We start from the raw sequence: 27,603 nt of genomic DNA, 5'->3' as shown, positions 1-27,603 counted from the left end.
TTGGATACTGGGGTGATGACTTATGGGTTGAGTTGAAAAAGAATACATCTCACCTTCTCACATTAGCTCAAGACTTTCTCTCTGCCTGAAATGACCTTCTCTACTTTATCTTCTCAGGATCAAACCTTCCCATCCTCTAGGTTCACAAGCCACCTTCTCCATGAAACCAGAGACTGAAAATCAAAACACAAAATCTCACCATCAGAAGAATCCAAATATCAGGAAAAGTGTCCGATAAGAAGGCTCTAATAGAGGTTCACTGGTTTTTCTCAGTATGGAAAGATAACATTACTCAACTTAATTCAACAATATTTGCCGACATGCAGCATGTGACAGATGCTGTTCCCCACAACCCCGGGATACAGAGTCTGGCCAAATGAACACATATTTACACTTACTAACACAGAGTGTGGGTGCACCATAAAATAAGAAGGGGAGTAAGAGAAGACTGCCTTATGAAATGACAGTCAAGGGCAAAAGGATTCAATTCACATTAATTTTATTTATTCATTTGAGAAACATACGAATAACCAATACATGCCAGGCATTGAATGCCCAGAAATTGGCCATGCAGAGAGGAGTGAGGTAGAGGGATGGGAACATTCTAGGTAAAAGAAACAGAATCTCCAAAGAGGTCAAAGATAAGAGTCACAGGATCAGGTCCAGCTGCCAAGGAGGTTCAGCCGGATCAGAGAAAGTGGAGGTTTGTGAGAGATGATGAAGGCTTGAACTAGAGCAGTGGCAGTGGCTCAGGGGGAGAGAAGTAGACACATTTGGGAGAAAGTATAGAGGCAGAGTCTATAGACCTGGGTTATGGATGCAGAGAGAGGAAACCACAAGCATCCTAAGCAAACCTGACCCTGGGGCTAGATTTCCTGAGACAGCCGTGCTCATGCATCTGACTCCACTATGTACCTGGCCAAGTCAGGGGCCCTGGCTGGTTGCCCAGGATAAGGCCACAGACCAAGATTATTGATCCCCCTACAGCTCCCTCTGTGGGCTGGGTCCTCACCATCAATGTGGACTCTCCAGCTGTCACTGCTGAAGATCAGGACAAAATGAGTCTAAAATCTTAGCCCAGAGTCCCATCCAAGAGACTCAATAGAACATGCTAGCCTGGTATCACATGGCCAGTTTCTGTACCTCTGAATACCAAATGCATGCATTCCCTACCAAAAGCAGGAGCCAAGTCCAGACTGCCCACAGATTGGCAAGGACGAGGGGCTGGCAGTGGGGGATAGCTAAGTTGGAACACACCCTGTAGGGCCCAAGAACACTATCCATACCTAAATAGCTCAAATTGGGTTTGGCATGTACTGAATTTCAGTTTGTATGCCAAGGTTCTGGTCCCCCAGGGACACTGGTATAATTAGGCAACCCACGGGCTGGTGGTCAGAGCATAATCCCCAAGAAAATGAGTCTGTCACACAATCCGGTCAGGAGACAGAGTGTAGGGGCTGACACAACTCTTCTCCCATCAGCCAATGCCCAGAGCCTCCAGGATCAGCAGGCATCCATGAGGAGAGCCCAACCCCGCACAGCAAAATTCATCTTTCCGGGACAAGTTGCACTTTGCACCTTCTTGCTCCTCCCTCCTTTACCCCCAGCCCCCTTCACCCTAATTTGTATGCAAAAGCCCCCACTACACACAGGCGCCCACACAGACGCATCCCAAGTAGACATCAGTGAGCTATGGCCACACCCTGGTCAGGACCACACTTTCCCCAGGCTGGGCTGGTCCAGGGCACCTTGAGAGCGACAGCTTAGGGGGCAGAACCAGAGGTGAGCAGACCCATGATGGTGGACCCCAGGCCAGTGACGCTCTCAGTTCTGTCCCCAGCCCAGAAGTCTCCACTAGCCCCAGACTCCTCCATCCAAAGGCCTACTGTGTGGCCCTGAGGAACCTCAAGCCCAGCTCACCCGAATGGAACTCAACATTTTCCCCTGCACACCTGCTCCTCCAGCAGGACTGCCCAGCTCCAGGGGTGGCTCCTCCTCACCCATGTTGTCAAGCAAGAAGCTTGAGGGAGTCAAGCTCACGTCCCCTCCTTTTCCCTCCCCCTCAGCATCCACTCCATCAGCAAGTCCTGCCGATTCCGCCTCCAGTTCTGTCCCTCCCACTGCTGCCACTGCCTCCCGCCAGGATGACCACAGCAGCTTCCTACCTGGTCCCTCCCTCCAGACCCTTCTCCTTCCCCACAGCGGCCAGGGAGCTCTTCTTAAAATGCAGATCTGCCCCTGTCAGGTCCATAACCTAATGCCCGTGCAGGTAAAGCCCTCTGTGTGACTCACCGGTTCTCCCCCCGCCCACCTCTCCCAGCGCCCACCGCCACCCGTCTCCTGGGCCCTCCCTCACACACCCCCCCCCCCAGCGGTGCTGCCCTTCCATCCATTCAGCAGTGCGGACCGTCCCTGCTCACCACACCTTTGCACGTGCCGTTCCTGCCACCTTGATCTCACTTCCTGGCCCCTCTGCTGGGCTTGCCATGAGGACTAGTTTGTGCAGGAAGCCTTCCCCGGCCAGCACTGCTCCATGCCAAGCCCTGTGCCCCCAACAGCCCTGAGGTTCCCACTTCCTTCTCTCCATCTCCTCCCTGCACCACCCAGCGCCAGAGGGAACACTCCATCACAGACAAGTCTACTGGACAGCGCTGCCCTGGACCATTAGCCCCACAAGGGCAGGGACAGAGTCTGCCCTGCCCCTCACTGCCACCCAGTGCCTGGAAGACAGTGGGAAGCTCCATGTGGGCTGAACAGGTGAGGGGGCGGCCGAGAGGGAAAGAAGCAGAGGCAGGCAAGTGGGCCGAGGCCCATCTCCCGTGTGTAAGGGCTGCGCTTTAATGGACGAGGGCCTTCCACTTGGCGGCTGGCCATCGGGGGAAGACATCCCATCTAGAGAAGAACCACAGGGCTGGTACAGCAAAGGGAAGGCGGCCACCAGGGACAGGAGTGCTCTTCAGCTGGCCCACCCCAGAGTACCAAGCACACAGTGCCCGTCTTCCCTCCCAGTCCAATCCAGGAGGGCAATCGCTCACATGGAGGGCAATCCCCTCCAAACCCTCCCCAGTGAGAGGGAGGCTGCACCCACACTACCCGGCCTTTCTCCCTGTCAGGCTAGGCAGGAGGGCCAGGCTCCGCCGCGGAGGGTCAATGCTTCGTGGCGAGACCCCCAACCCCGAGCCACCCAGACGTGGCCTTCAGGCCTGCCCAGGGCTTCACACTCCAGATCTCTGGACTCCCCTTGCTCCCTGGGTTCCACCCAAATTCCTGAGGTCTGAATGTTCCCTGAGTCTGTCAGGACACAGGTCAGTGATGGCGAGCTGAGAGAGGAAACACAAGTCACAGACCCATCCTCCCCCCACCAGCCAGACTCCAGCGCCCTACTCCAGAGCTGCCACACCTGAGTGGTCCTCCGACGACCAGGGGCAGCCCCGCCCTGGCCCCGAGACCTGGGGTGGGCCGGAGGGGAACGGACAGCCCAACAGTCAAGGGGCAAGGTGCCAGCTCCAGTTACCACACTGTCGTTAAAAGTCAACTGTCTCCCAGGGAGGTGGTTACACGGCTGTTTGCTTTATAATAATTTGTTAAACTGAACATTTTCTATATGTGTTGCATTTCACAATTTCTTAAAGGTTAAAAAAAGAAAAGAAAAGGTAACCGTCTTTGTGGAATGTAAACCCTGGCGAATGCCAAACTTCAGACCGGTGCCAGAATCACCACCCAGGACTTGGCTGCTAACTGGGCCCTGTGCAGAGCAGCCCCATGAGTCAAGCAGCCCAGAGGGTCACGCTGCCCCTGGGACCTGTCAGCGGCAGGCCTGTGCTGATGGGGGACAAGGCTGTGCCCATCTCCAATTAAGTGCTTTTGTCGGGGGAGAGGGGAGAACCTGGGGAGGGCACACTGCTCTCTGGACCACCACCACCCCCCACCAGCACTGTGCCTCTTCCCACCGCCACACAGCCTGCCGGCCTCTGGACCCCGGGAACCCACGACGTCCAGGTAGCTAAACTGAGGATGAACCGGGGTCTGAGGACTTCCTTCAGAAGAGAAAATAAAACACCACACAGAAAGCAAGCAGTTCACACAATGGCCACGACACACAGAAAGGCTCAGCCTTACTCTTCAAAGAAATGCAAATCAAAGCAGCAATAAGATACCCTTTTCACCCAACCTACTGGCAACAGTTAAAGGGTGATAAGACAGGAGCAGGTAAAGAGGCAAGGAAAAAAGTCCCTCACTTACCTAGGAGCAGAGTATAAATTGCACATGCCTCTGGAGGGCAATCTGGCACTATCTGCCAGTATCTTATCAGTGCATGTCCATTTGGCAATTCATTTCAAGGAAATATCTAAGGAGACAAAAACACAGGCATGCAAAGATTTGGGTACACTGATATTCAGAGCACCTCTCTTTACAGTAACAAAAAATTGGAAACATTCTAACTGTCCATTAATAAGGGTCTGGATTTATAAGTTATAGTATAACAGGACACGATGCAGCTTGGTAAAGAGAAAGCAGTAGCTCCTAATTTATGAGTGAAAGATGTCCAAGATCTAGTAAGGCGGGGTGGGGAAGGACGGGTTACATAATAGTACAGTATAGCATGGTTTCACGTATATGTGAAGTGTGTGTGTGTGTTTATACATGTGAGTATTTTGGCATACACACGCGCATAATTCACAAAGGCAAAACTATTGGAAGGATAAATACTTGAGCAGCTATGGATGGAGAAGGCAGACTATGAGGGAGTTTCGGTGACTTTGGATTGCTTTAAATTTTTATAACAATTATGTATTATCAAAGAGGTAATAATGATATCCCATTCCAATAAAGCACTATGTAAGAAAAAAACAGGCCTACACCCCCGTGGACAGAAAGAACAAGAGAAGAAACGACAGCAACAAAATTCTGGAAACTAGAAAGCAGATGGATGAGAGGAACTGACTTCACAGACCTAAGTAAACTAAATCCTACGTCAGCAGTGAAGAAAGCCAAAAAGCTAACTGATGTTCACCCTAGAATTATACAAAGCCTTAGGAATTAGAGGCACCAGGGGCCTGTGAAAGGTAGGGCTGAGAGCAGGACGGCAGGCTGAAAGCCCTTATAACCCGCTTTTGGGTGTACAGATCCCCTCTCCAACTCCCTGCAGCCAGGTGACTGCACTCTCCTTGCTGGCAGAAGACGGGGGGATTCTTTTCTGTGAAGGGTTTAGCACAGGGACTCCGGCTTAGGGACACCAAGCACGGGTGAGAGCAGGAATACCATACCAAAAACCGAGGAATTAAGTGACAGTTTACACTCTGAATGCTGAGACCCCTTCCCTTCTTCCCCCATCAGATTTCCAGAATGCTGGGAGCCTGGCAGACATCCTCAAAGCTGCAGAATGGAGGTGGCTTCCCTGGGTCATCCCTCTAGCTCTAGAGAAAAGTCAGAAGTCCTACAAAAGGACTGCTGTTCTGTGAACAACACATGTACACAGCTTCCAACCAGCTTTTTAGTGAGTATGAGTGGACAGGCAAGGATTATGAGACATGAGAGGAAATTCTCTGCTATCAAAGATAGAGGGCAGGGACTTCCCTGGTGACGCAGTGGTTAAGAATCCGCCTGCCAATGCAGGGGACACGGGTTTGAGCCCTGGTCCGGGAAGATCCCACACGCCATGGAGCAACTAAGCCCGTGCACCACAACTACTGAGCCTGTGCTCTAGAGCCCACGAGCCACAACTATTGAGCCCGCACACCACAACTACTGAAGCCCACGCACCTAGAGCCTGTGCTCCACAACAAGAGAAGCCACCGCAATGAGAAGCCCGTGCACCACAACGAAGAGTAGCTCCCGCTCGCCGCAACTAGAGAAAGCCCACGCACAGCAACAAAGACCCAACGCAGCCAAAAATAAATACATAAATAAATAGATTTATTTTAAAAGAAAAGATAGAGGACAAAATAAACAGAATAAAAAGGCAACTTGGAAGAAAGACACAATGCAAGGAGAGTAAAACTTTAAAGAATAATAGTTAATGCAATAAGAAATGATGCTTCCATGAAACCAGAATAGGATGCAACAAAGCAACAGCATGCAGAGAACCAAAGAGTTCTTGGAAATTAAAAATATGACAGCAGAAATGAAAAACTCAGTAGAAGGGATGAGAGATATTGTTGAGAGAATCTCCCAGAAAGAACAGTAAAAAGAAAAGTAAAGGGCTACGCTAAGAGGTTCAGCATCTAAATAATCAGATGTATCAGTTATTACCACAACAACGCTCAATAATAAACAACTGTGATACCTCAGTAGCACACAAGAATAAGCATTTATTGCTCATGTATCTGGGATGGTTGCTGATGTTGGCTGAGTGTTGGCTCTGCTCCACATGTCTCTCATCCTCCTCCTGGAACCAGTGGCTAACCTGGGTGTGTTCTTCTCATGGTGATGGCAGCAAGCAAAAGCAAGCAATCTCAATCCCACAAATGGCTTTCAGTCCTTTGCCTGTATCATGATTACCATCATCCCACTGGCCCAAAGTGAGCCATATGTCTCAGCCCAGAATCAGAGAAGGAAGAACCACAAAGTTACATGGCAAGGAACATGGATACAAGGAAGAAGCTATTTCTGCAACTGACCGCGTAAGAGATCAAAAAAAAAAAAAAAAAAGAATCAGAAAGGATAGGAAGATATCATAAAATAAATAATTCTCATAGATTTCCTAAAAGTAAAGGACAAAAGTTTCTAGATTGAATAGCCCACTGAGCATCCAGCAGATGAAAGGAAATAGAAGCATACCAAAAATCACAACAAATATCAATTCCAAATCACTGGGAACCAAAAGTTCCTAGGGACTCCCCTGGTGGTCCAATGGCTAAGACTCCACACTCCCAATGCAGGGGGCCCGGGTTCAATCCCTGGTCAGGGAACTAGATCCCACATGCCGCAACTAAAGACCCTGCATGTCTCAACTAAAGATCCTGCATGCCACAACTAAAAAAAAAGATCCCACATGCCGCAACTAAAGATCCTGCATGCCACAATGCAGATCCCGCACACAGCAACGAAGATCCCACGTGCCGCAACAAAGACCCAACACCAAATAAATAAATAAATAACTTTTTTTTTAAAAAAAGAAGTTCCGGGACTTCCCTGGTAGCGCAGTGGTTAAGAATCCGCCTGCCAATGCAGGGGACACGGGTTCGAGCCCTGGTCCAGGAAGATCCCACATGCCACGGAGCAACTAAGCCCGTGAGCCACAACTACTGAGCCTGCACTCTAGAGTCCGCGAGCCACAACTACTGAGCCCACATGCCACAACTACTGAGCCCGCGCGCCTAGAGGCCGTGCTCTGCAACAAGAGAAGCCACCACAATGAGAAGCCCGTGCACTGCAACAAAAAGTAGCCCCCACTCGCTGCAACTAGAGAAAGCCCACGCACAGCAACAAAGACCCAATGCAGCCATAAATAAATAAATAAATAAATAAATTTATTTTTTTTAAAAAAGTTCCTAGAAGCATCCAGAGAGGAAATAGCAACAGGTTTCACACGAAAGATATGGAGCATCAAAATGGCATCAGAATTTTCAACAGCAACTTCAGAAGCTAAAAGGCAATGGGCAAAGGCTTCAAAATTCTTAAGGAAAATTATTTCCAAATTAGAGTTCTATACCCAGCCAAACTATCAAGCTAAGTGTGAAGGGAAAATAAAGAGTTTGTAACATGTACAAGGTTTAAAAAACCTTACCTCCACCACACACTTTATCAGGAAGCCACAGAGACTGTGCTCTGCCAAAGGCATGGGATACGAGACACAGGAAATCCTACTTAGAAGAGAAGTGCAACCAATTCCCATGGTGATGGTGAAGGAAAAGCTCAGGATGTATACCAAACACAGAGGAGAGCCAGTCCAGACCACGGCAAGTCAGAAGGCTCCAGGGGAGACTTTCTCAGGGAGATGAACCTCGTAAAATACTCATGTGTCTGAATATACTAAGGAGATTTACATAACTAGGGTATAGTGTACAGACAAAATAGTGATGAATGCATAGAAAATTACACAAATAAAAACAACAATTATTAATTGTGGTGAAACACAAAACATTGTGTAGCCAAAGGAAAATACTCATAGTTTCATATGACATAGGCCAAATAGTGTAAACACTGAATGCTGATCTATCAAACATACAATGTAACTCTCCTGGGAGCATGTGGGGCACTATAAGAGGACACGTGTGTAACAAGTGAACAAGAAGTATAAATGCTCGCCTTCCACGGTGAGAAGTCAATACACAAAGCTTAAAACTGAAAAAAGTTAAAGTAGCAATACAAACATGTTTGGTAGAGTTACGGAAGTCAATACCCAAAAAAATCAGATAAAAGGTTGAAATTGGCTGTCCCTAGGAAGTGGAAATGAGGATAGATGAGTATGTAGGGTAAGGGGAGCTTCTTTTTCATAACAAGTGTTGTATAAGTATTTAATTCATGTTGAACTTCAGTAACAAATGAAAACTAAATTTAAAAAGCAAAAACAAATTCCACCACCACCACCAAAAAAGGAAAAGAAAGATAGAGAAAGCAGCGAGCTTGCCACTGTTGACAGCTCAGACGCCTAGCCATGCCAGGCTGTGGAACAAGTAGAGGGTAAAGAAGCAAGTCATGGGCAGTGGGACTCAGGAGACAGGGACTGAATTCCAAGTGGCTGGATCAGGAAAGGCTTCTGAAAAGCAGGTGATCAATCATTTCTAGTAGAGAGTTAACATGCTCCAGAATTTTTCTATTCATTTCGGAGACCATTCAAAATATTATACCATTTGCAACATTGTTTGAAAAAATGAAAAGTTGGAAACATCCCAGTGTTCATCAATAAAGGACTTAAATAAATTGTAAGCCATCCATACAGCGAAACACAAAACAGGTATCTGCAAGGAGGTGGAGCTTTGTGTGCAGATGATGTAGAAAGATGCCCAAGGTGTTACCAAATGAATGCGGAACAATATGTGTCATATGAGTCCATTCGTGTAAATAACAAGTATATATAATATATCCTAGAAAAAATGTTGAACTTTATTCAACCAGCTACTGACAATGGTTGTTTCTGGGAGAGAGACCAAGGCAACTTACACTTTCTATATTACATTCATTTGTTCTTCAAGTATTTATTGAACACCTAAATATGTTATGTACTCTATTGTTTGGACTTTTTATACTGAGTATCAGCAGGAAAAAACAAAGATTTAGAAATAAGAAAAAATAAATACTAAAATCATTCAAACTTGTTTTCATTTTTAGAAATAAAAGATCATCCAGAGAATATAGGAGAGTGTGTGGCCCAGTCAACACGGGCTAGGGAGGGACCACTCCAGAAAGCTGGGAGCCTGTGAGTGGATCCCTCTCCCTGCTTCCTGAGCTGGGAGCCTTGGCCACAGTCGCTGGCAGGCTGTGCTGGCCCTGAAGTGTCTGTCCCGTTGGGAGCAGGACTCTATCTCCCTGGCACCACATGACTGCACCCCAGAGGCCCGCTTTGGAACACTTGGCTGGGACCTGGAGAGGGACCTAGCTGGCCTGGACCTAGTGAGGCTGGGGTGATGGTCACCATTGCAGTTACGTGGGGGAGTTCTGTCCCTTGCCTGGGACCTGTCCTTTGCAGCCTGCATGAGGCCCAAGCACCCTTCCAGTCTTGACTAACAGAGCTCCCCTGGTGGTGGGGTTCCAGACTCCTAATAGGCATAAGCTAGGGACCCACCGGTCCTCAGCAGCGTGCAGTGACCGAAGGAGCACAGGCTCTGGGCTCCGCTGCCAACTAGCTGTGTGACTCTGGGAAAGTCCGTGGCCACTCTAAACCTCTGTGAACAAAGATAATAACGTCCTCATGGCAGGTCTTCCAGAAGGAGTCATTGGAATAAGCCATGTTAAGTAGCCAGCACAGTGCCTGGTGCCTGGTAGGCGCTCAGCAAAGCCCTATCCTGTTTTCAGAAAGGGGTCCTAAGACTTGCCCACCACAAGGTAGCTCATGTCCCCATCCCACTTCAAAACGAGCCAAAGCTAAAGTGATCCTGGGGCCTCAGGCACCAGGGGAGGGGGGAGGCCGGGGAGGTGATTGGAGGAGCTGACAACTTGAAAGAATGACAACGTTGGGTAAAAACACAACACCAGAAGGCACCTCACCAGAAAGGCACAGGGCTCTTACCAGGATGACCTTCCAAAGGCAGAGGCAAACCACAGGCTTACATGTAGAAGTGGGGACCATTCCTTGGACGGCACAAGGTGACCCTTCCTGTCAGGAAGGCAGGACGAAGCACTCACAAGATGTTTGCTCCGCTATCCTGAGAGGTAGATATCATTATCCCCATTCTGCAGATAAGGAAACTGACGTTCAATGTAATTTGCCCCAAGCTACCCAGTTAGCAAATGAATTTAGCCTTTAAAAAAAAAAAAAAAGTTTGCTCTGAAGCACTATCTCAGCTATAAGGAGGACGTCATGCTAATAACGGAGGAATACAAATCAATGTACTAATATTAAATCCCTTCTTTTTTACCTAATAAATAGACATTTTTTAAATTGATAATCCACAGTTAGTGAAAGATTTTGGAAAACAGACATTCTTAGACTCTGCTGATAAGAGTGTAAACAGATAGAGCCTTTCTGGAAAATGATTAGCAATACATGTGACAATTTCAAACATGCGCATTGATTTAGCAACTGCTGTAAAAATTATAAATGGGCATAGCTCTCCAACGCAGCAATTCTACTTCTAGCATTTCTCCTACAGTTATACTTGCACAACTAAACCAAGACATAAGGATGTTCACTGAGGCATGCTCTGTAATTAAAAAAAAAAAAAAGTCCATTGAGAAGAGACTGATACAGCTATGCCATGAAGTTGCCGTGCTGATGTCGTGCTGTGAAGTTGCCCAGGACACATTATTAAGTAGAACAATCACTGTTCATGCTGTTATAAAAGTAATTAATCAATTTATATTAAAAAGGATACCACATACACACACAAGGATACCTAGAAACTGTTAACAGTGGTTATCTTTAGAGAGCAGAGGTTGAGGGTCTTCAAGTTTTCACTCTATTCCTTCTTGCACTCTTTAAACTTTTCACTCATAAAAAAATAAATATAAATAAATAAAAGCACTCATATGATTTAACCCAGAAAACCCACTTCTAAGAATTTATCTCAACAACAAAAAAAAGGTGCCTTGCACTCAACAAATATTTGTTGAATAATAAATGTAAGTAGACACTTAACCATCCTTAGCCACAAGGATGTTCACTCATGTTGAGAACACAAACGTAAAAGCAGCCTATACATATCCATCCACAAAATACGGTTCCAACCAATGAGAGGATGGTCTGCAGACCTAGAGAAGATGTTCAGGAATATCCAATGGCAGTCACAAACATTCACAATTAAATAAGAGGAAAATCCAGGTTACAAAATGTCATGTAGTTAGCACGATCTCATCTTATATACCAAGGTGGTGCGATCACTAAAAATTTTTCTCCCTCTGAATTTGCTGACTTTCCACAATAATCATATACTGCTTTTTAATAAGGAAAAACTCAGTTTTTTCTTACACATAAATGATAAATTTAGTACAAAGGCTTGGATGAGATGCTTGCCTCTGTATAAAACTAATGGTTTCCGTAATCTCAGTAATGATAAAAAGACTCAGTCATGGGACTTCCCTGGTGGTCCAGTGGTTAAGAATCAGCCTTCCAATGCAGGGGATGCAGGTTCGATCCCTGGTCAGGGAACTAAGATCCCACATGCTGCGGGGCAACTAAGCCTGTGCGCCACAACTACTGAGCTCGCGCCTCAACTAGAGCCCGCGTGTCGCAAACTACAGAGCCCACGCACTCTGGAGCCCGCACCACAACTAGAGAAGAGAAAACCCGCACGCCACAACTAGAGAGAAGCCCACGCACTGCAACGGAAGATCCCACGTGCTGCAACTAAGACCCGACACAGCCAAAAATAAAAAACTAAAAATAAATAAATAATACTGAATTTGCCTGTCTGTAAGATGCTTATTGTTATCTAACAAAAACCTGAGGCTGTATAAATCACTCAGTCTGCTTCTGAACTAAGACAGCTTAAGGAATTTCCTGAACAAGGTAAAATAAAGCAATAATATAGCATGGATTTATAAAAAAAAAAAAAGACTCAGTTGTGGAATGCAGTCAGATTTGAATTACTATAAGCATGTTCCAAAGCACCAAGGGACAGGACGATGCCCTAGCTTTGACAAAGGGGCTTGCCCACACATGGATGTGTTCTCAAAATAACAGGCTCCACATCTCAGGGGTCCCTCTCTCTCTGCCCCTGGGTCTCCAGGAGGCCAGTAGGGCAGAGGGCCACGTGTCAGGCCAGGAAGGTGGCAGCAGGGGCATGGCCCTGAAATGCCCTGGACCAGGATTCCAGGCCAGTCCTGCTCTGGCAGGCCGGGGGACCTTGCAAGGGTCACATCCCCTCTCCAACTCTGTTACCTTTACACGTGACAATAACTCCTGCCCTGCCTACCTTACAATAGGCTGATGGAAGGAGCATATGGGAGGCCTACTACGTGCCAGGCACTGGGGGAGTGTTGTGTGAGCGTGAGTTTATTCCCTGTGGATTCCACGCCCGACTCACGGAGCCAAGACAGACAGCTGGAGATGATCCCAGGAATGCACCGAGGTGGGTTTCCAGCCCAGCCCCACCCTGCACCCATCCCCCCACCACCACCTCTCAGAGCACTCAGCCACACACACCTGCTGTCCCCTCCCTGACACGTCTTTCAAGGAAGTCAGTGTCCCAGAGAAAAGCAAACCTCTTGGGTAGCTGCTGGAAGCAACAGTAGCCCTACTGTCCCAGTTATAAGAATCCCTTTGCAAAGAAAGTTTTGACAAAGAGAAAGGCAAAGAGAAAAGGGGGGTTATGACAACAGAAGGGCAGAGCAAACCATTTCAAGTCCTGACACAGGCAAACTGGTTCTTAAAGTCACCTGTCTCTAAACAGGAACGCAAGGCCCTGTCCTGTCACGCCACACAGCTGGGGCACTGTGCGTTGCCAACTGACTTATATAAGCTCGTGAAAACCCCATTCATTTGAGTTCCCTGTTTGCGCAAATAGTGTCAGGGGTGCATCCGAGAACCCTGGCCATCCATCAACGCCGCTGCATTTCCCGGGCTGGCGCTGATTCACCTGGGCCCGAACCCTCACTGTGTACACTCCACCCGAGCTGTGCATCCTGCAGGCAGCTTCTGTCACCACGAGACCTTTCAGACTGCTGGTGCCTCTTTCCCATTTATCAGGCCCACAATAGCTGTATTAATGCAGATGAAACCCTTAGCATTCAGAGGGAGAGGAAAAGGGCCCCAATGACTGATAGGATGTGTTTGGTGTTTATTCTAATCAATCGGCCCAACCAAAGCCTGGGGGTTCAGAAAACAATCCTCTGCCAGCATGTCTGCCCTGGAGAGAAGAGAGCCAAGGGTCTTGAGATATCCTTGCAGGAAGCACCCATGCCAGTCCAGAGCAAGAACCTCAAAGTGGGAGAAGGCTGGGGGCCTTAACTCTGCTCCGTGGGTACATGGGGTAGTGAGACCCTAAGAACCCAGGGTCAGCAGCTCCCAGCTAGCTTCAAGCTGCCCCCCTGGTGAATGTGAGGCTCAGGGAGGCTGGCTCAAAGCCTCTCAGAGACTCCCATGTCCACACCTAGGGTCAACCACACCCACAGAAGACCTAGTCTGTCCCGATCAATGCCAAGTCATTTACTGAACCCTCAAACAGAAATTCTTCTCTAGAAGTCCATTTAAAAAAGAAAAATACACACATATTCATTTGCAGCCTCAGAGCACAAGTCCCATGGGGCAAGAAGGGTGCAACTGCACACGCACACCGTAGCCAGGATTCAAGGGTATGATTTACAGCTGTGTGATCCGATGCCTTGGACCTACAGAGCAACAAACAACAGGCAAGCCCCATTTGCATCCCTGAAAATGAGTTATATTTACTCAGTTACATATCTGACATGAGCTCAGATGAGCAGACAGTACAACACAATCTACTATGATACTTATAAAATTAATGCTTTAAATTCTCAGCCTATATTGATCTTTGCTATCTACGTACATAAATAAATACAGACATATTTAGACATACATGACTACAGTACAAACTCTGGCTGAGGTTTACATTAGACAACTGATACTAACACTACCCAAAGAGGCTGGGAAGTGTTAAACAAAAATCTGCAGCGTGGTTCTCACTAAAGCAGCACCCTTAAAAATCAACAGCTGTTGCTTCTGCGATTCCTGGGCAACAAGACCTGGAAGGTCCACTTGGTGAACACAGGCACTTCGGTCCTTTCTCTTTCCCTCCAAAGGAAGTATTTTCCACGGGACCTTGGACCCTAACCACAAATGCGTATCCATGCTGCACGTCTCATTCTGACAGGGAAGACTTAAAGTAAGCCCAATTATTCTTAAGGATGTTCATTCTTATTTATTAAGCATTTATACGATCTAAATACTGTTCCAAGGGCTGGAGAAGCAGCAGTGAACAGACAGAACAGGCAGGTGCTTAATCTCACAGAGCTCACGTTCTAATAAGGAATTTTGCTTTTGCTGATTTGTTTCTTAATCAAGGTGGCAAAGTCCTTTTAACGTCACACTTTTGTCAAGAGTCTGATTTTTCTCAAATACTTAAACCTTGGTTCCAATCAATATACCTATTAAAAAAGCCACATGACCCTGAATTTGGTTCTATAATGAGAAAAGTGACCCATGAATTCTAACACTGGGTCCTATCTTCTGTCTCTGTGTTACCCCAGGCGGGTCAGATGTCAGTCCATGTTCAACATTTCTGAATTCCTACCATGCAGCCGTGGGAAAACTTTGAGTGTCAGACCACCCACCAAGAATCCAGAGAGGTCTCAAGACATCTAGCAAGTCCTGAGATGTTTCGGTGATGCCCTCAAAAAAGTTGTACCAGGAGTTAAAACTGTCTCTTAGAAAAACACATCCCTGGAAAAAGAGAACTCATTTTGTGGGCTCTAATTGTGGGTTCTAGAGTATATTCCAAAAGGGGAAACAAGAAAGGAGTGCCGTGCTCTCCTGGGCATGTGTCACCAGCAGGAGATCTGATCTGGCAGAGCCCAGTGGAGGCTCCAAATGCAGGGCAGCTCTGACACTCAAGGACAAAACTCAACCAGTTCAGCAGGGATGGGGGCAGGCTACACACCCGGCCCTCCTGTGGGGCGCAGGTGGAGGAGAGGCAATTGGAGGGCAGAGCAGGTAACTGCCTCCCTGCTGGCTTTGGCTCCCAGTCTTTCAGCCCCTCACCTGCCTGACTTCCAGGGGACATCCCTGCTCATCTATGAAGGTGTCAGCCTCTTGCTCCCTCAGAAAACCAAGTGGAGATGGAGCTTTTCAGACTTTTAATCGTTCTTGGATTCAGCTCCCAAGAACCCAGGGACAGGAGGCCCAGCAGAGTTTGCTCAGAACTGAGATAATGTATTTTCTAACCAAAAAACACATCTCAGCTAGTTACTGCCTCATTCACTTTTCTAGAGCGGTTATAATTATAGTATTTGTTTCATAATTGCAGCCTACTTGCACATACAAAATCCCTGAATCTTAAAGTAAATTACAGCTCTCTTTTTGATTTAACAGCCATTGTGCTGCTAGTTTACAGAGAGGAGGTGATCCCTCCAGTTATTATTATAATAATAAGCCTAAGGTGAGCAAAGCTTGAGTTTTCAGCAGGTGACGTGACTTATTAGTACAAAAGAGAATTATCAAAACTGATTTTATTGAACAGCTTAATTACAGATTTCTCAATTCTCGGCTCAAGGGCCGGCGAGAACAACATTTGATCTGCCCTTTTTCTGGCTTGCTGCTGACCTCGGCGTGCATGATGAGGAAATCCACCCTGACTGTGGTCAGTGTCCCTTGCAGGGCATTTGGTATAATGATTTAACCTGGTGACACTAACTTTTCAATTCCTGTTTAAAGAGGGCCCTGGACTTCTCTGGAGAAAAGAGTGCATGACACACGAGGTTATTCTTTGTCTGGGGCCTATCAAGGAACGTGTGATGGGCTGGGCCTTGGACACTGGTGCTAAGGCAAGCAGAGAGGACAGACATGCGGCAGGGGCCGGGGCAGCAGGACTCGGACAGGCAGGAAGGCTGCAGGCTGCAGGCTGAAACCTCGTTTTCGACGTGCCTTTCACCTCTGAGTGAGGCCAGAAGCTGACACAGCTGTCAGAGCCCAGACGAGAATGTCTGAAATGACTCCGTGCTGCTATGCAGGGCAGAGGGACTGACAGAGTCACTCCCATCCTGTGAGATGTTTGAGCCAGGTGTGCCCAACAAAAGACCACACCACCGCGCATCTACCTGCAGCGCCCGTGTTTGCTCACCGCCAGCGGGAGGGGCCTCCAGGCCTATGGGGAGCTCACGAATGTCTCTTCACTCCAGGCTACCCGGAAAACAAAACCTTACCTTCTGAGACAGGCACCTCCTTTCCTGCTGGGGGCTGCTAAGAAAGTCTCCAGCCCCAGATCCCTGCAGGCATTCCCAGATAGCGATGCTCTCAGACAAAGGTGAACTCAGGTCCCGCCAGAAGGAAAGCCCCGCACAAGGCCGGAAGCAGGAGCGTGGGTCTTCCCTCCTCCTCAAACCCCTGCACCGTGGCCCCTGGCTGCCTGCCGAGGCCAAGGCCATTCATCCGACAGCCTTCGACCCAAAACACCTCTTTGCAGGGGCTCCCAATCAGGAGGCCCACTTCCCAGTGCTGGGAGTACAGATGTAACTGACAGGTTATCATCCCTAGAGATGAGCCCCTTCTATGCCCCAGACTCCAAGCCAGAAGCTGGTGACACATAGAAGGAGAAAGTGGTCTGAGTTCCTGCCCTCAGGAGCTTGTGGTCTAGGGTGGGCTGGAGTTACCCTGCTGCTCACGGCCAGTAACATGATCTTAGCCAAGCCCCTTCACCCTGAGCCTCAGCCCTTATCTGGAGAGGTGGACAGAACTATTCTGTTGAATGATGAGATACTGATCAAATGTCTCCAGATGCCACCCACGGGAGGCAGCCTGGCATGTGGTTAAGAGGACAGTAGTCATGGGTTTGGATCCCAGCTCCAGTCCTTACTAGCTGTACCACCGTGAGCAAGTTAGAGACCTCACGCCTGTTTCCTTATGTGCCAAATGGAGATAAGAAGAGTACCTGCCTCCCGGGGGTGATGTGAGAAGTAAACATCTGTCAAACGCTGAGAACAGTGCCTTCCACAGAGCTGACGTTTATGGAGTGCTTATGATCGTTATTGTTGCAACTGTCACTTGTTCTTACAATCACACGACAAACTCGGGATCCAACAGTGAAGACGAGACAGTCCTTGTCACCTAGAGGGGGGAACCGCCCACTTAGGCTTTGTACAGTGTGAGTACTGGGTCCTTGAGAGCCCAGGGGAGGGGCCCGATCCCGACTTAGTGGGGATCAGAGAAAGCCCTGGGAGGAAGAGACACCCCAGTTGAGACCTGAAGGCCAGGTAGGTGATAACCAGCCCAGGTCAAGGAGCGGGGATGGGAAGGCAGTCCAGGCAGAGGGAATGGCGTGTGCAAAGGTGCAGAGGTCTGAGGAGCTGGTGAGGGGCGTGTAAGTTGAGGCACTCTCGCTGGAACCCTGTGAGGATGAGGACGATCTGCCCACCAAAGGGCACTGAGAACTTGGCCCCTATACAAGTGCAGGGATTATCTCGTTTACTTTTCATTAAACCCCAAAATAAACATCTAGAAACAAGTGCTTACTGAGGCCCAAGGCAGCTCTGGGCTGGATCCCATGGGGCACACAAACTGAATTAGACCCTCCGCCTGGCTCAGGAATCCCAGAGTCCCCGCCCAGACCATGGGACTCAGGCAGAGCCTGCCTGCTTCAGCCAAGGTGTTCACGGCTGCGGGCCCAGAGCTCAGAGGGCTCCCTGGCGGGGCCGGCCCTCTGCCTGGACAGCTCTTCCCTGCCACACACACAGCTGCCCACTGCGGCTGTGTCGCCTGGCACAGGGGCCGGCTGTGCCATAAGCAGGAGTACCCGCTGCACCTGTAAGGGTCCAGCTGCTCTCTGTTGGACTGAGGTTCGCGTTCATACTTTTAAAGCACAGTTAGTTTCTAGTCTAAAGCCTTTCTCAGAATAGGTGAACTGTCCTCCTGCACCTGGTTTTGTAAGAGGCAGGCAGCCAGGGGACAGGACAGGAGAGCTGGGCCTGGTTACTCGAGGATCTCAGGGCACAGAGGTGTAGAGACCGTGCAAGGGTCTCTGCTTGGGCCTTTGTCAGTGGGGCCGCCGACAGCCATCCTGGAGCTCGGCTCCGTGCAGCTCGGGGAACCAGGATAAGCCAGGTAAGGATGTTGCTCAGCCCTGCCTTGTGGAGACCGTCTGGCAACTGACAGCCCACCTCCCAATCCTGGACCACTATTTCCTTACTATGTGATCTGAGGCATGTCACTTACCCTCTCTGTGCCTCAGCTGCCTCGCCTGATAGCCCCTACCTCAAGATGTTGTCTGAGGATTAAAATAAGGAACATCGAGAGCCCAGGAGGTCCTGGCACAGTCTGGCTCTCAGTAGTGTTAGCTGTTACTACTCCAGTACTCCTCAGGGGGCGAAATGCCAGTGGAGAATGTCATGGGCCCCCCAAGCAGCACTGCTTATCTGCCCCCACTCCAGGCACACTCAGGAACCAATAGAGACAACCATGAACGTGTCTCGCTTATTGGTGGGATAGCTCTGGGAGGAAAACATTTCATTCAAATTTTATGGACACTTTATTTAAGAGACTTGAGCCAGGCAGACCATCCCTCAAATCTATTCTAAAATCTAAGGCAAGTAAGACAGTAGGGAATGTGGAGTGTAATGCACGTGACAACTAATATTCATTCAGAACCAAGTCCAGGAGCCGGGGAAGCTGTTCTTGGTGCCCCGTGCACACGCACAGTACCCAGGCTCCCTGTGTACGATCGACCCCTGGGATTCACCATGACAGGGGCTTGATGGGCTCTTCCCCTGTGATATGCTGTGATCGTGAGTCCAGTGCCCTACCCCCTCTGCACCTGCCTCTGGGAAGAAAGGAGTCCCCTCCACAAAGCCCCAAACAGAGAGGCTCAGCTAGGGCAGGGTCACTTCTGGGAACCACCCCATGGTCACCAGAGAGCCCGCCTCCCCAGGATGCACTTCCTCACATCCCCAGCGCCCTGGCAGGAGCTCTGCCCCTGCTCTGCCTTCCTTCTTCCCCTTGGACCACTGCAGCCCACCCCACAGGCCAGCCCAACCAGCTCGTGCATGGGAGAATTCATATATCTCCCCCAGCGATGACCCCCCAACCTGGGCTCCCACACCCCCCTCCCCAGGGCAGATCCACAAGTCCATCACGGAGGTCGCCCCAGCAGGTGGGCCACGGCCCCTCCCAGCACAGCCAGCGCAGCACCCAGGAGCAGGCACGACTCAGCACGGCCGGCCAGGCCACTGAACCGCCCCAGAGCCCACACCTTGTAATTAGTCCGTGGGCCTGGGCCGGGGACAAAGGACTGGAAAAGCCAGCAAATGGGATACGTGCGTTAAAACTGGGTCTCCGTGCCAAGTGTGCAACTTAATTACATAGCCCAGGTACTCTCTTCTCTTGTGAACTCTCATGTTAGCCTGTGACAACACAAAAGAAGGATTAAAGACTGCCTGACACAGGCCAGCGAGGCCAAGTCTGCGTCCTGAAAGTGGAGGCCGCCACAAGCCACACCCAGGGCCGGGAGGAGCGCCCCTCCAGAGGCCCCCACGAGAAGAGGTGGCCAGGTACTCGGCAGCCAGGACCTGAGAGAAATTCTGAGTCTACTGAGTCTACAACACCTTGCAACGAGGAAGGCCATCTAGTACCAAGAAGAAGCCGGACCTCCAGACGGTCCCAGCACCTGCCATCCTCTTGCCTACTCAAGCCTTCTTACACGGTGGCCACCGTCCCAGAAGGCAGTCACACACCTCACGTTACCACCTTCTCTGCAGCAAAGGCCCGCTCACCTGGGCAGAGTAAGCCACCTGGCTGAGATGGCGGAGGCAGAGCCAGGCGTGGTGAACCAAAGGGGTCTCGTCTGGGCCTCTGCCTGAGACCACAACCTGATGGGGGTGCCTCTCACCCTAAAGCCAATCATTCCCACCCCCGCCCCTGTCATGGCCCTCCCAAACCACATCTGGAAAAACCCATGATCACCTCCTAAAGATCCTGGGCAGCGAGCCTCAGAGAATCCCAGGGCAAGCCCCAGCGCTGCTTCTGCTAAGGTGTGCACCGGCCCCGGGGAAGGGGAGCTGGCAAAGGCTATTGTTACTATGGACCAGGTATTCTGTTTGGGCAATTTCACCCCAATGCTCTAGAATGCCCCCCAATCCCATCCCACGTGCATAGAGGGAAAGACGGGGATCCCAGCTTCCCAGGATCTGGCCTAGTTTGGGAGTTAAGATTCATGGCCAAGACTCACAATACTAGAAGCACAATTTCTCCGACTGAAATGGGTGGTTCCAAAGGCGTGGGCTAGCAGAGGGGAGGGAGCAAAACAGGACAGACGAGTCAAGGAAGGGTCTGCCAAGGGGAAGGGTCTCCCAGCTTTGCCCCTGCCCTGCCATGAAGAAGCAGATTAGGCCGGGAAGATGCAGGGTCTGACACACGTCCCATCCACCCTGTCCTGCAGCCCCTACAAACCTGGGGGGCCTGCACACCCACCGGCCTCAAGGATGGACAGCAGCACAGCCTAGACTGCAGACTGGAGCAAGGGGCCTCTGGACCAGTGGCAGGGGAGCACCCCCATGTTGAGGGGGCCCAGACCCCTCAGCCCCTAAGCCCTACTTGAGGCCCTCGCCATGCCGCCTTTGATGTGCCCGCCAACCCAGCAGCCCTGAGACCCTCTGCATTCCTGGCCCTGCTGAGGTCCCAGCACTGCACCTGTACCATCTGTCCCGGTGGTCAGTGCCTGGTGGGTGCCTCCAGCCAGACCCCCTCAGGCTGTGATGGGCACACCAAGCCCAAGGGGCAGAGACTCGCCAGGACTACACAGCCAGCACTTCTCACTGCCCCAGTGTCTACACAGCTAGCCCTGCTGGTGGACACCACAGCAGGGAGGGGAGCTCTGGGCTGGCAACCTGTTGCCTGGGGTCCAGGCCATGCTGAGAGCCAAGGAAACACCGGAAACACCAAATTAGCTCCATCCGTTGGAGAGCATGGCAAAGCATCATTCCACCTGTTGTAACAACAGCAATAAAATAACGTCCTCAGGGCCTCAGTTTCCTCACCTGTGAAATGGTCACAGCTGTAAGCCCCACCTCAAAGGTAAAGGAAGAGAGTGCAGGGGAGTGACAGCACACTGCTCAGAATACACGTGCGGCTCTCCCTCTGGGGCTCCTTCTTATTAGTAGGCTCTGATTCTCATGGATGTGTGTCCAGCCTGTGGCTAAGATTAAGTACCCAAATTTGGGAACAACTTACTGTTTCTGTAGATTTAGAGCAGAGTCAAGGAAGTTCCTATAACATCCCTTTCATCACTGGCTTTCCAATTTGCTTTCCTGGGTGGCAAGGAAAAGGTAGAGCATCAAAGGAGTAGGGATGGTGGGAGGCTTGGCCACGCCTGGGAAGGGCGGAGCACCAGGGAAAATAGCCCTGAAGCTGCACTTCCGGGAGTGGGGCAGCCTCCACCTCACCAGCAAACAGGCAAGCAGCCCTGTGATAAGGAGCCTGGTCTAGGCTCAGAGCACCTGGCTTCAAATTTCAGTCCCACAGCCTTCCCTGCTACAAGTTACCAAACCTCCCTGCCTCAATGTTCACATCTCTAAAATGGGAATCACAATAGCACCTGCCTCTCCGAGTTGCATGTGTGTAAAGGGAGAGTGTGTAAAGGCTGTGGCATAGAGCCTGGCTCATGCCCAGCCCAGTGCAGGCTGGCTGTCACAAAGCCTCCCCATCCCATCATCCCCACTCTACCCACAGAAGGGCCTGTGCTGGGACAGCCAGCCTTCACGGGGCGGCCACAGGGAGGCTGGCACTCTGCAGTCCTCTTTCCACCCCACCCCTGGGCCTAGGGGCGTAGCCCCACTGTCAGGTGGGGTTGAAGGTGCTGTCTCCACTCTTCACTACCCCACTCCCAATCCTAACCAATCCCCGCACAGGGCTCTTTTGAGGGTTAGGACAGGCAGAGACAGGGAAGTCAGAGAAAACAGGGACGAAACCCAGTCACATGTCAGAGTCCTAGAATTGTCCCTGTCCAAATGGTAGCAGGTCCAGGGTTCTGGGGGACCTCAACAGAAGGGGCCAAGGCCGGTGGGAAAAGAATCCACAGTCCCAAGGTGGGGTTGTCCTGAGTTAGAGCAGCATCCAAGCATGTCCCTGAGTCCCTCTGCCCAGCCAGGAAGCAGCTGTCCTAAAGGAAAGGTCCTGAGTTTCCCAGCTGAAGACTCTACCCTAAACAGACCCCAGAAACAGTCATACCCCAGGCCTCAGTTTCCTCATCTACAAAATGGGGCAACAGCCACTCTTTATCCCCTCCCCCAGGGCAGTAGATCACATCAAAGGATGTGACAAGTAGCAAAGACCTTGAGACCCACCCAGTCAGCATCCTGACTACAGGGCCATTTCTCTGCAGCCACTGGTGGCCTGGGCACCAACTGAGGCCAGGCCCCCTGAGCAGAGCTGCAGGAGTGAAGGTTCCAGTCCTGCCCCAGCTCTTCAAGCAGCGCAGAATGGACGCAGGAGCCCAGCAGAGAAACTGGGGAGAGAAGGAGAGTGACCAGCCACCCAGAGCATTCAGAGCCAAGGCTCAGCAAGCACTGGGAATGATGGTGAGGCCACAGCCATGCTCAGAAACAACCCTCAGGCCCCACTGGCCAGCCTCTTGAGGATGACCCTGGACCATGTGGTCCCTCCACCTGATGGGACAAGAGCAAACATGAGACACACTTCTAAAGTGAATTCAAAGAAAATTCTAATCTGTTTCCACTCTGAAGACCATTTTTTAAGAGGACGTCCATGCTATATGGTCCTCACCAAATTGCTGACATGAGCATCTTCACTGTGCCACAACTATTTATTGAGTGCTCGCTATGTGCCAGGAGCACATCATTTCATTTAGCTAGCACTAGAAGGCAGGTATTAGTATTACCCTCATTTTACAAAGAAAGAAGACAAGGCTCAGAGAGGTGAAGTGAATTACCCTGAGTCACACAGCCAAGAAGTGGCAACGCCCTGACTCCAGAGTCTGTACCAAGGCCACCAAGGCCACCTGGACCACCTAGGCCAGCCCTTCCCTCACTGTAGCCATGAGGACCAGAAGGGCAAGGGGCCCTCAGCAGGTGAGTGGGCGAGACAGACAGTAGGTTAGCATGAGCTGAGATCCAAGCACAAGCCTTAAAACGAAACAGATTGAGATCTATATTTTAAGTCCGCCACCTACTAGCTCTCCATTTCCTCCTCTCTAAAGTGGAGATGCTCTCGTCCCAAGCTCTTGTGGGGCTGTTGTGAGGTTTAGAACAGCTTACAGGCCTAGCATGTGTCAGTGTGCAGTAAATGCGGGGTCTCACCACTACTCAGAAACCTCTCTCTGACTACCCTGCCTCGTACCCAAGCAGCAGTGGGCTCTCAGGGAGGCGGGGCACCTCCAAGAGGCAGCACCAGTCCATCTGTGCTCCATCAGGCCAATGAGCCACCTGTCTTTCTCTCAGTCCCCATCGTGCAGCTGTGTGCCCCTAAACATGCCTGGAATTCACCAAACACCACAGACGTCATTTAACAAAGCTGCAAACACACATTTGTCAGAACTCCCTGGATCTAATTTTCCCAACAACCAGAAGAGGGAAGGAGCAAGGCAAACAATCACCATCTCTCCGAGATCCAAAGTGTCTTGACTTGTACGCGTTGGTAGCACAGTGGTGAGCATAGCTGCCTTCCAAAGCATCTTGAGTTGTGGAGCAGCTTTGACCCCAAACAGTGGTGACTTCAGGGACGTCACTGCCCTCTGTAGCTTGTGGCTCCCTTTCTAGAACAATGGTGGCTGGGCTGGGATAGGACATGAGAGTCCAAGGGCTTCAGGTCTGCCCAGCGTAGAGAAAGGCAGAGCTGTCCAACTGAAATACAACACAGGCCACCAGTACAAGCCACATATGTAATTTTACATTTCCTACTAGCCACGTTTTAAAAAAAAGTAAAAAGAAACATGTGAAATTAAATTTAGTAATATATCTCATTTAACCCAAGATACAGAGCATACCAAGTCAACATATAATCAATATTTTTAAATTATTAATGAGATATTTTAGAGCATTTTTTTCACACCAAGTATTTGGAAGTCTGGGTATGTCTCACTGTACATCTCAACCTGGACCAGCTACATCTCAAGTGCTCAGTGGCCATCATGTGGCTAGTGGCTACTGAACTGGATGGTGCTGGTCTGACAGAAGCAGCAGGCATCCTCCTCCTTACACCTAATTTTCCAAGTTTAAAACTGTGAATGCCTTGCTCTTTATTAAAAATAATTATAATTATCGAGCATAAGGATACTAATTATGGTCTTTTATTGGGTCCTTCCTATGACCAGGCAAATGCCTCACAATAATCATGTGAGATAGGATTTTACAAAGGAGAAAACTGAGGCACAGAGAGAGCAAGTCATCTGCCCAAGCTCACACAGCTACTAGGTGGTAGAAATGGGATCGGAACCCAGGCAGTCTGAACCCAGAGCCCTTGCTCCTAATCGCTACTCTACACTGCCTTCTCAGCCCCATCCTTTCCACCTATCCCTTTGGCTACATCTCAAACTGTCTAGGAGGGCAGGGAGGTGCCAGGAGAACAGCTTTAACTGGCTCCCTTCCTCCTCCCCTCAGCTCCCCAGACTGCCACAGCCCAACCTAGGACCCAGGCTCCACTCCAGCCCACTCTCACCCACCACCACCTGGGAGAGTTGGCAGGCTCAGCCCAGGGAGGAGCGACTTCATTCACAGGCTGGTAAAGGGGGTAATTAAACACCCGGCCCACGCCCCCAGCCCCCAGGACCAGGAAACCCAGCCACCTCATTGCCCTGCTGCCAGCCAACAGGCTCAGAGGAATGCCACACAGAATTCGGCAGTGGGCAGAGCAGGGCAAAATCCCCTTTATAGAGTTATTTTTGCTGTGGAATTTTCACTGGCCTGTAAAATATTTTTATATTTATTACATGTTTAATGGGAACTCCTAGAATCAACAGGGTGTAAATAATGAAAACTAGGACAGTAAAGGTCCCAATAAACCTCGCAACAGCCCTTTGATGCTCCCTGGGAGCTCCAGTTTCTCCTTCCTCCTCAGACCCCATCCTCTGGCCCCGGAACAAGCCCAGAAGCCCAGGGACGCTCAGCCAGCCCATCTTTGGCTCCCAGAAGTTAGGCTCACCTGTCAGCAGGGAGGGCTATGCCACTGGTAGAACCCACTGAACATGCTAAGCAAGAAAGGGCCTATTATGCGCTCGGCCAACGCCAGCGCTCATGGGATCTCGGCCAAGAGAAGACTTGATGAGGGCTTCCTCCTCCCCCACCCCGCGGCCTCTGACAGCTCTCCCAGTCCTGGGTCCCGACGCCAGCCCCGACGGTACAGACTCATGATGGACCATCGTGTTCCCAAGGCCACAGCATCCCGAGGTCTCACTGGGGAACCACAAGTCTTAGGAGAAAGTGTTCCATCCACAAACCCTGACCTCCATGGCTCTGCGGCACCCTGGCCCAGTGTGCCCACGAAAGCTCCCAGTGCCCCTGTCAGCACCCCACTGCCCACATCCCCCTGACACCATGCACAGGACAAAGCCAAGGGGAAGCAGGACCTTACTTCTGTCCCAGGCAGGAGCACAGAGGCACAGAGAAGGGAAGAAACAAACCCAGAGAGTGGGTACCAGTTAGTGGCAGAGCCAAGCTTAGCCTCAGGGCTAGAGACCCCATGGTCAGGGAATAAGACTCCGCCTGAGGCTCTGCCCTCCCCAGGCAGGAGCTGTTCTCTCCACACGTCAACAGCAGCCACCCTACCTCTGCCTACCAGGGACCCCGATGAATGGGGACTCCATCCCTGACAACCCAACCCTCTCCATCCTGGGTCACCACAATGAATGCTGAGCCCAAACCTTCCTCTCCAGAGCCAAGCCCTGCGACCTGCTGCTTCCTCCTCATGTGTGCCCTTCACACACCTGAACACAGGTAAGCATCCTTTCCCCAGATCCCAGAGCATTCCCATACGGCGAGGTACCCATCTCCTCACGGCACCAGGCTGCCCAGGCCTCTTACAATGAGGCACCACCCCCAGGAGGACCCGCTGTCCCCTCAACCAATCAGGACACTAAACGTCTATCCATGCGTCTAGAGGTGGCCTTCAGAGATGTTGATTAAGCAACCATAAAATGTGACACAAGTTGACACCAGCTTTGTAGCCAGAATCTCTGCTGCTGAGTCTACTCTGTCCCACAGTGGACAGAATTCAAAAACTGATCTCCTGAACCTAAACACAGCACTTCACACTTATCCCAGGTAAAGTCCTGCTCGCTAGCTGTGGCCCCAGGGTGCCCACCCGGCCTCCTCAGCACCCATGTGGTCAAGCGCTGCCCCTTCCCAGCCCAGCAGCCTCACCGGCCCGTCAACAAGGCCACACAAGCTGCCCGGCCCCGCTCAGACACTCCCAGCCACACTCGACCCAATAACATCCACGCGTCGGCCCCACCGCGAGGCCGTGGGGACCTACGGGGGAGGAATCCCTGCGGGGCCACAGACAGACAAGCTGGAGGGCGAAGGGCGCGCACCCAGTAGCTCCTCAGACACAAGTCAGGTTGCAGCGGCTCCTCCCCGGGGACAGGTCAGGCGGTGCTCCCGTCTGCAGCAGCTACACCAACAGGAGATTCTTGTCTCTCAACCCCTATAATTATAGTCCCCAGTGTTCGGTTACCACCCGTGTCATTGCAGGGTGTTGGAACAAGCAGACTCTGAGCGAGAAAAATTAAACAAGAGCATTTGACGAGTGGCCCGTCCCCTGCGGCACCACACTGAGCCAGGCCAAGGGGGACGTGGCTGCGCCTCGCGGGGCCACCTGGAAGGAGCCCTCACTCACGGCAGGAGGCAGGAGTCTGCAGTAAGGAGGACAACGCCCTGTTTGCGAGAAGAGGTCCCACAAGGGCCCTGGAGAGGGGAAGGCTGGGCAGGCCATTGGATGTCTGCTCCCTGAGACTCCCTCATCCGGTGCAGCAGCCGGACGGCAGATGCGGGGCGCAGCGAGGCGCCCTCTGGGAGAGGCCTGAGCAGGTGGAGAAACGCAGCAGCCCACTTCCTCCCGCTCCTACGGCGAGCCTCCAGCGCCTCCCCCCCTCCTGAGGAAGCAGGCCACGGAGACAATGGGGGTCATGGGGGTCTGTGCCCAGGGCCTTCTCCAGCCCCACCGTCTCAGCCCAACTCAGTTTTCCCAGACCCCGGGGAGCTGCAACTCAAGACGTCGGCATTGAGCCCCACGTGCAGGGGCTGCCGCGGGGACTTCATCCCTGCCACCCAGACCCCAGCAGGCTTCAACACCAAGCACTCGACCTCCATCCCCTGCCCCGCGAAAGCTCG

Source organism: Eubalaena glacialis, chromosome 4 (assembly GCF_028564815.1).
Source record: "Eubalaena glacialis isolate mEubGla1 chromosome 4, mEubGla1.1.hap2.+ XY, whole genome shotgun sequence".
Taxonomy (NCBI): Eukaryota; Metazoa; Chordata; class Mammalia; order Artiodactyla; family Balaenidae; genus Eubalaena; species Eubalaena glacialis.
Note: the sequence above shows the minus strand (reverse complement) of the source record.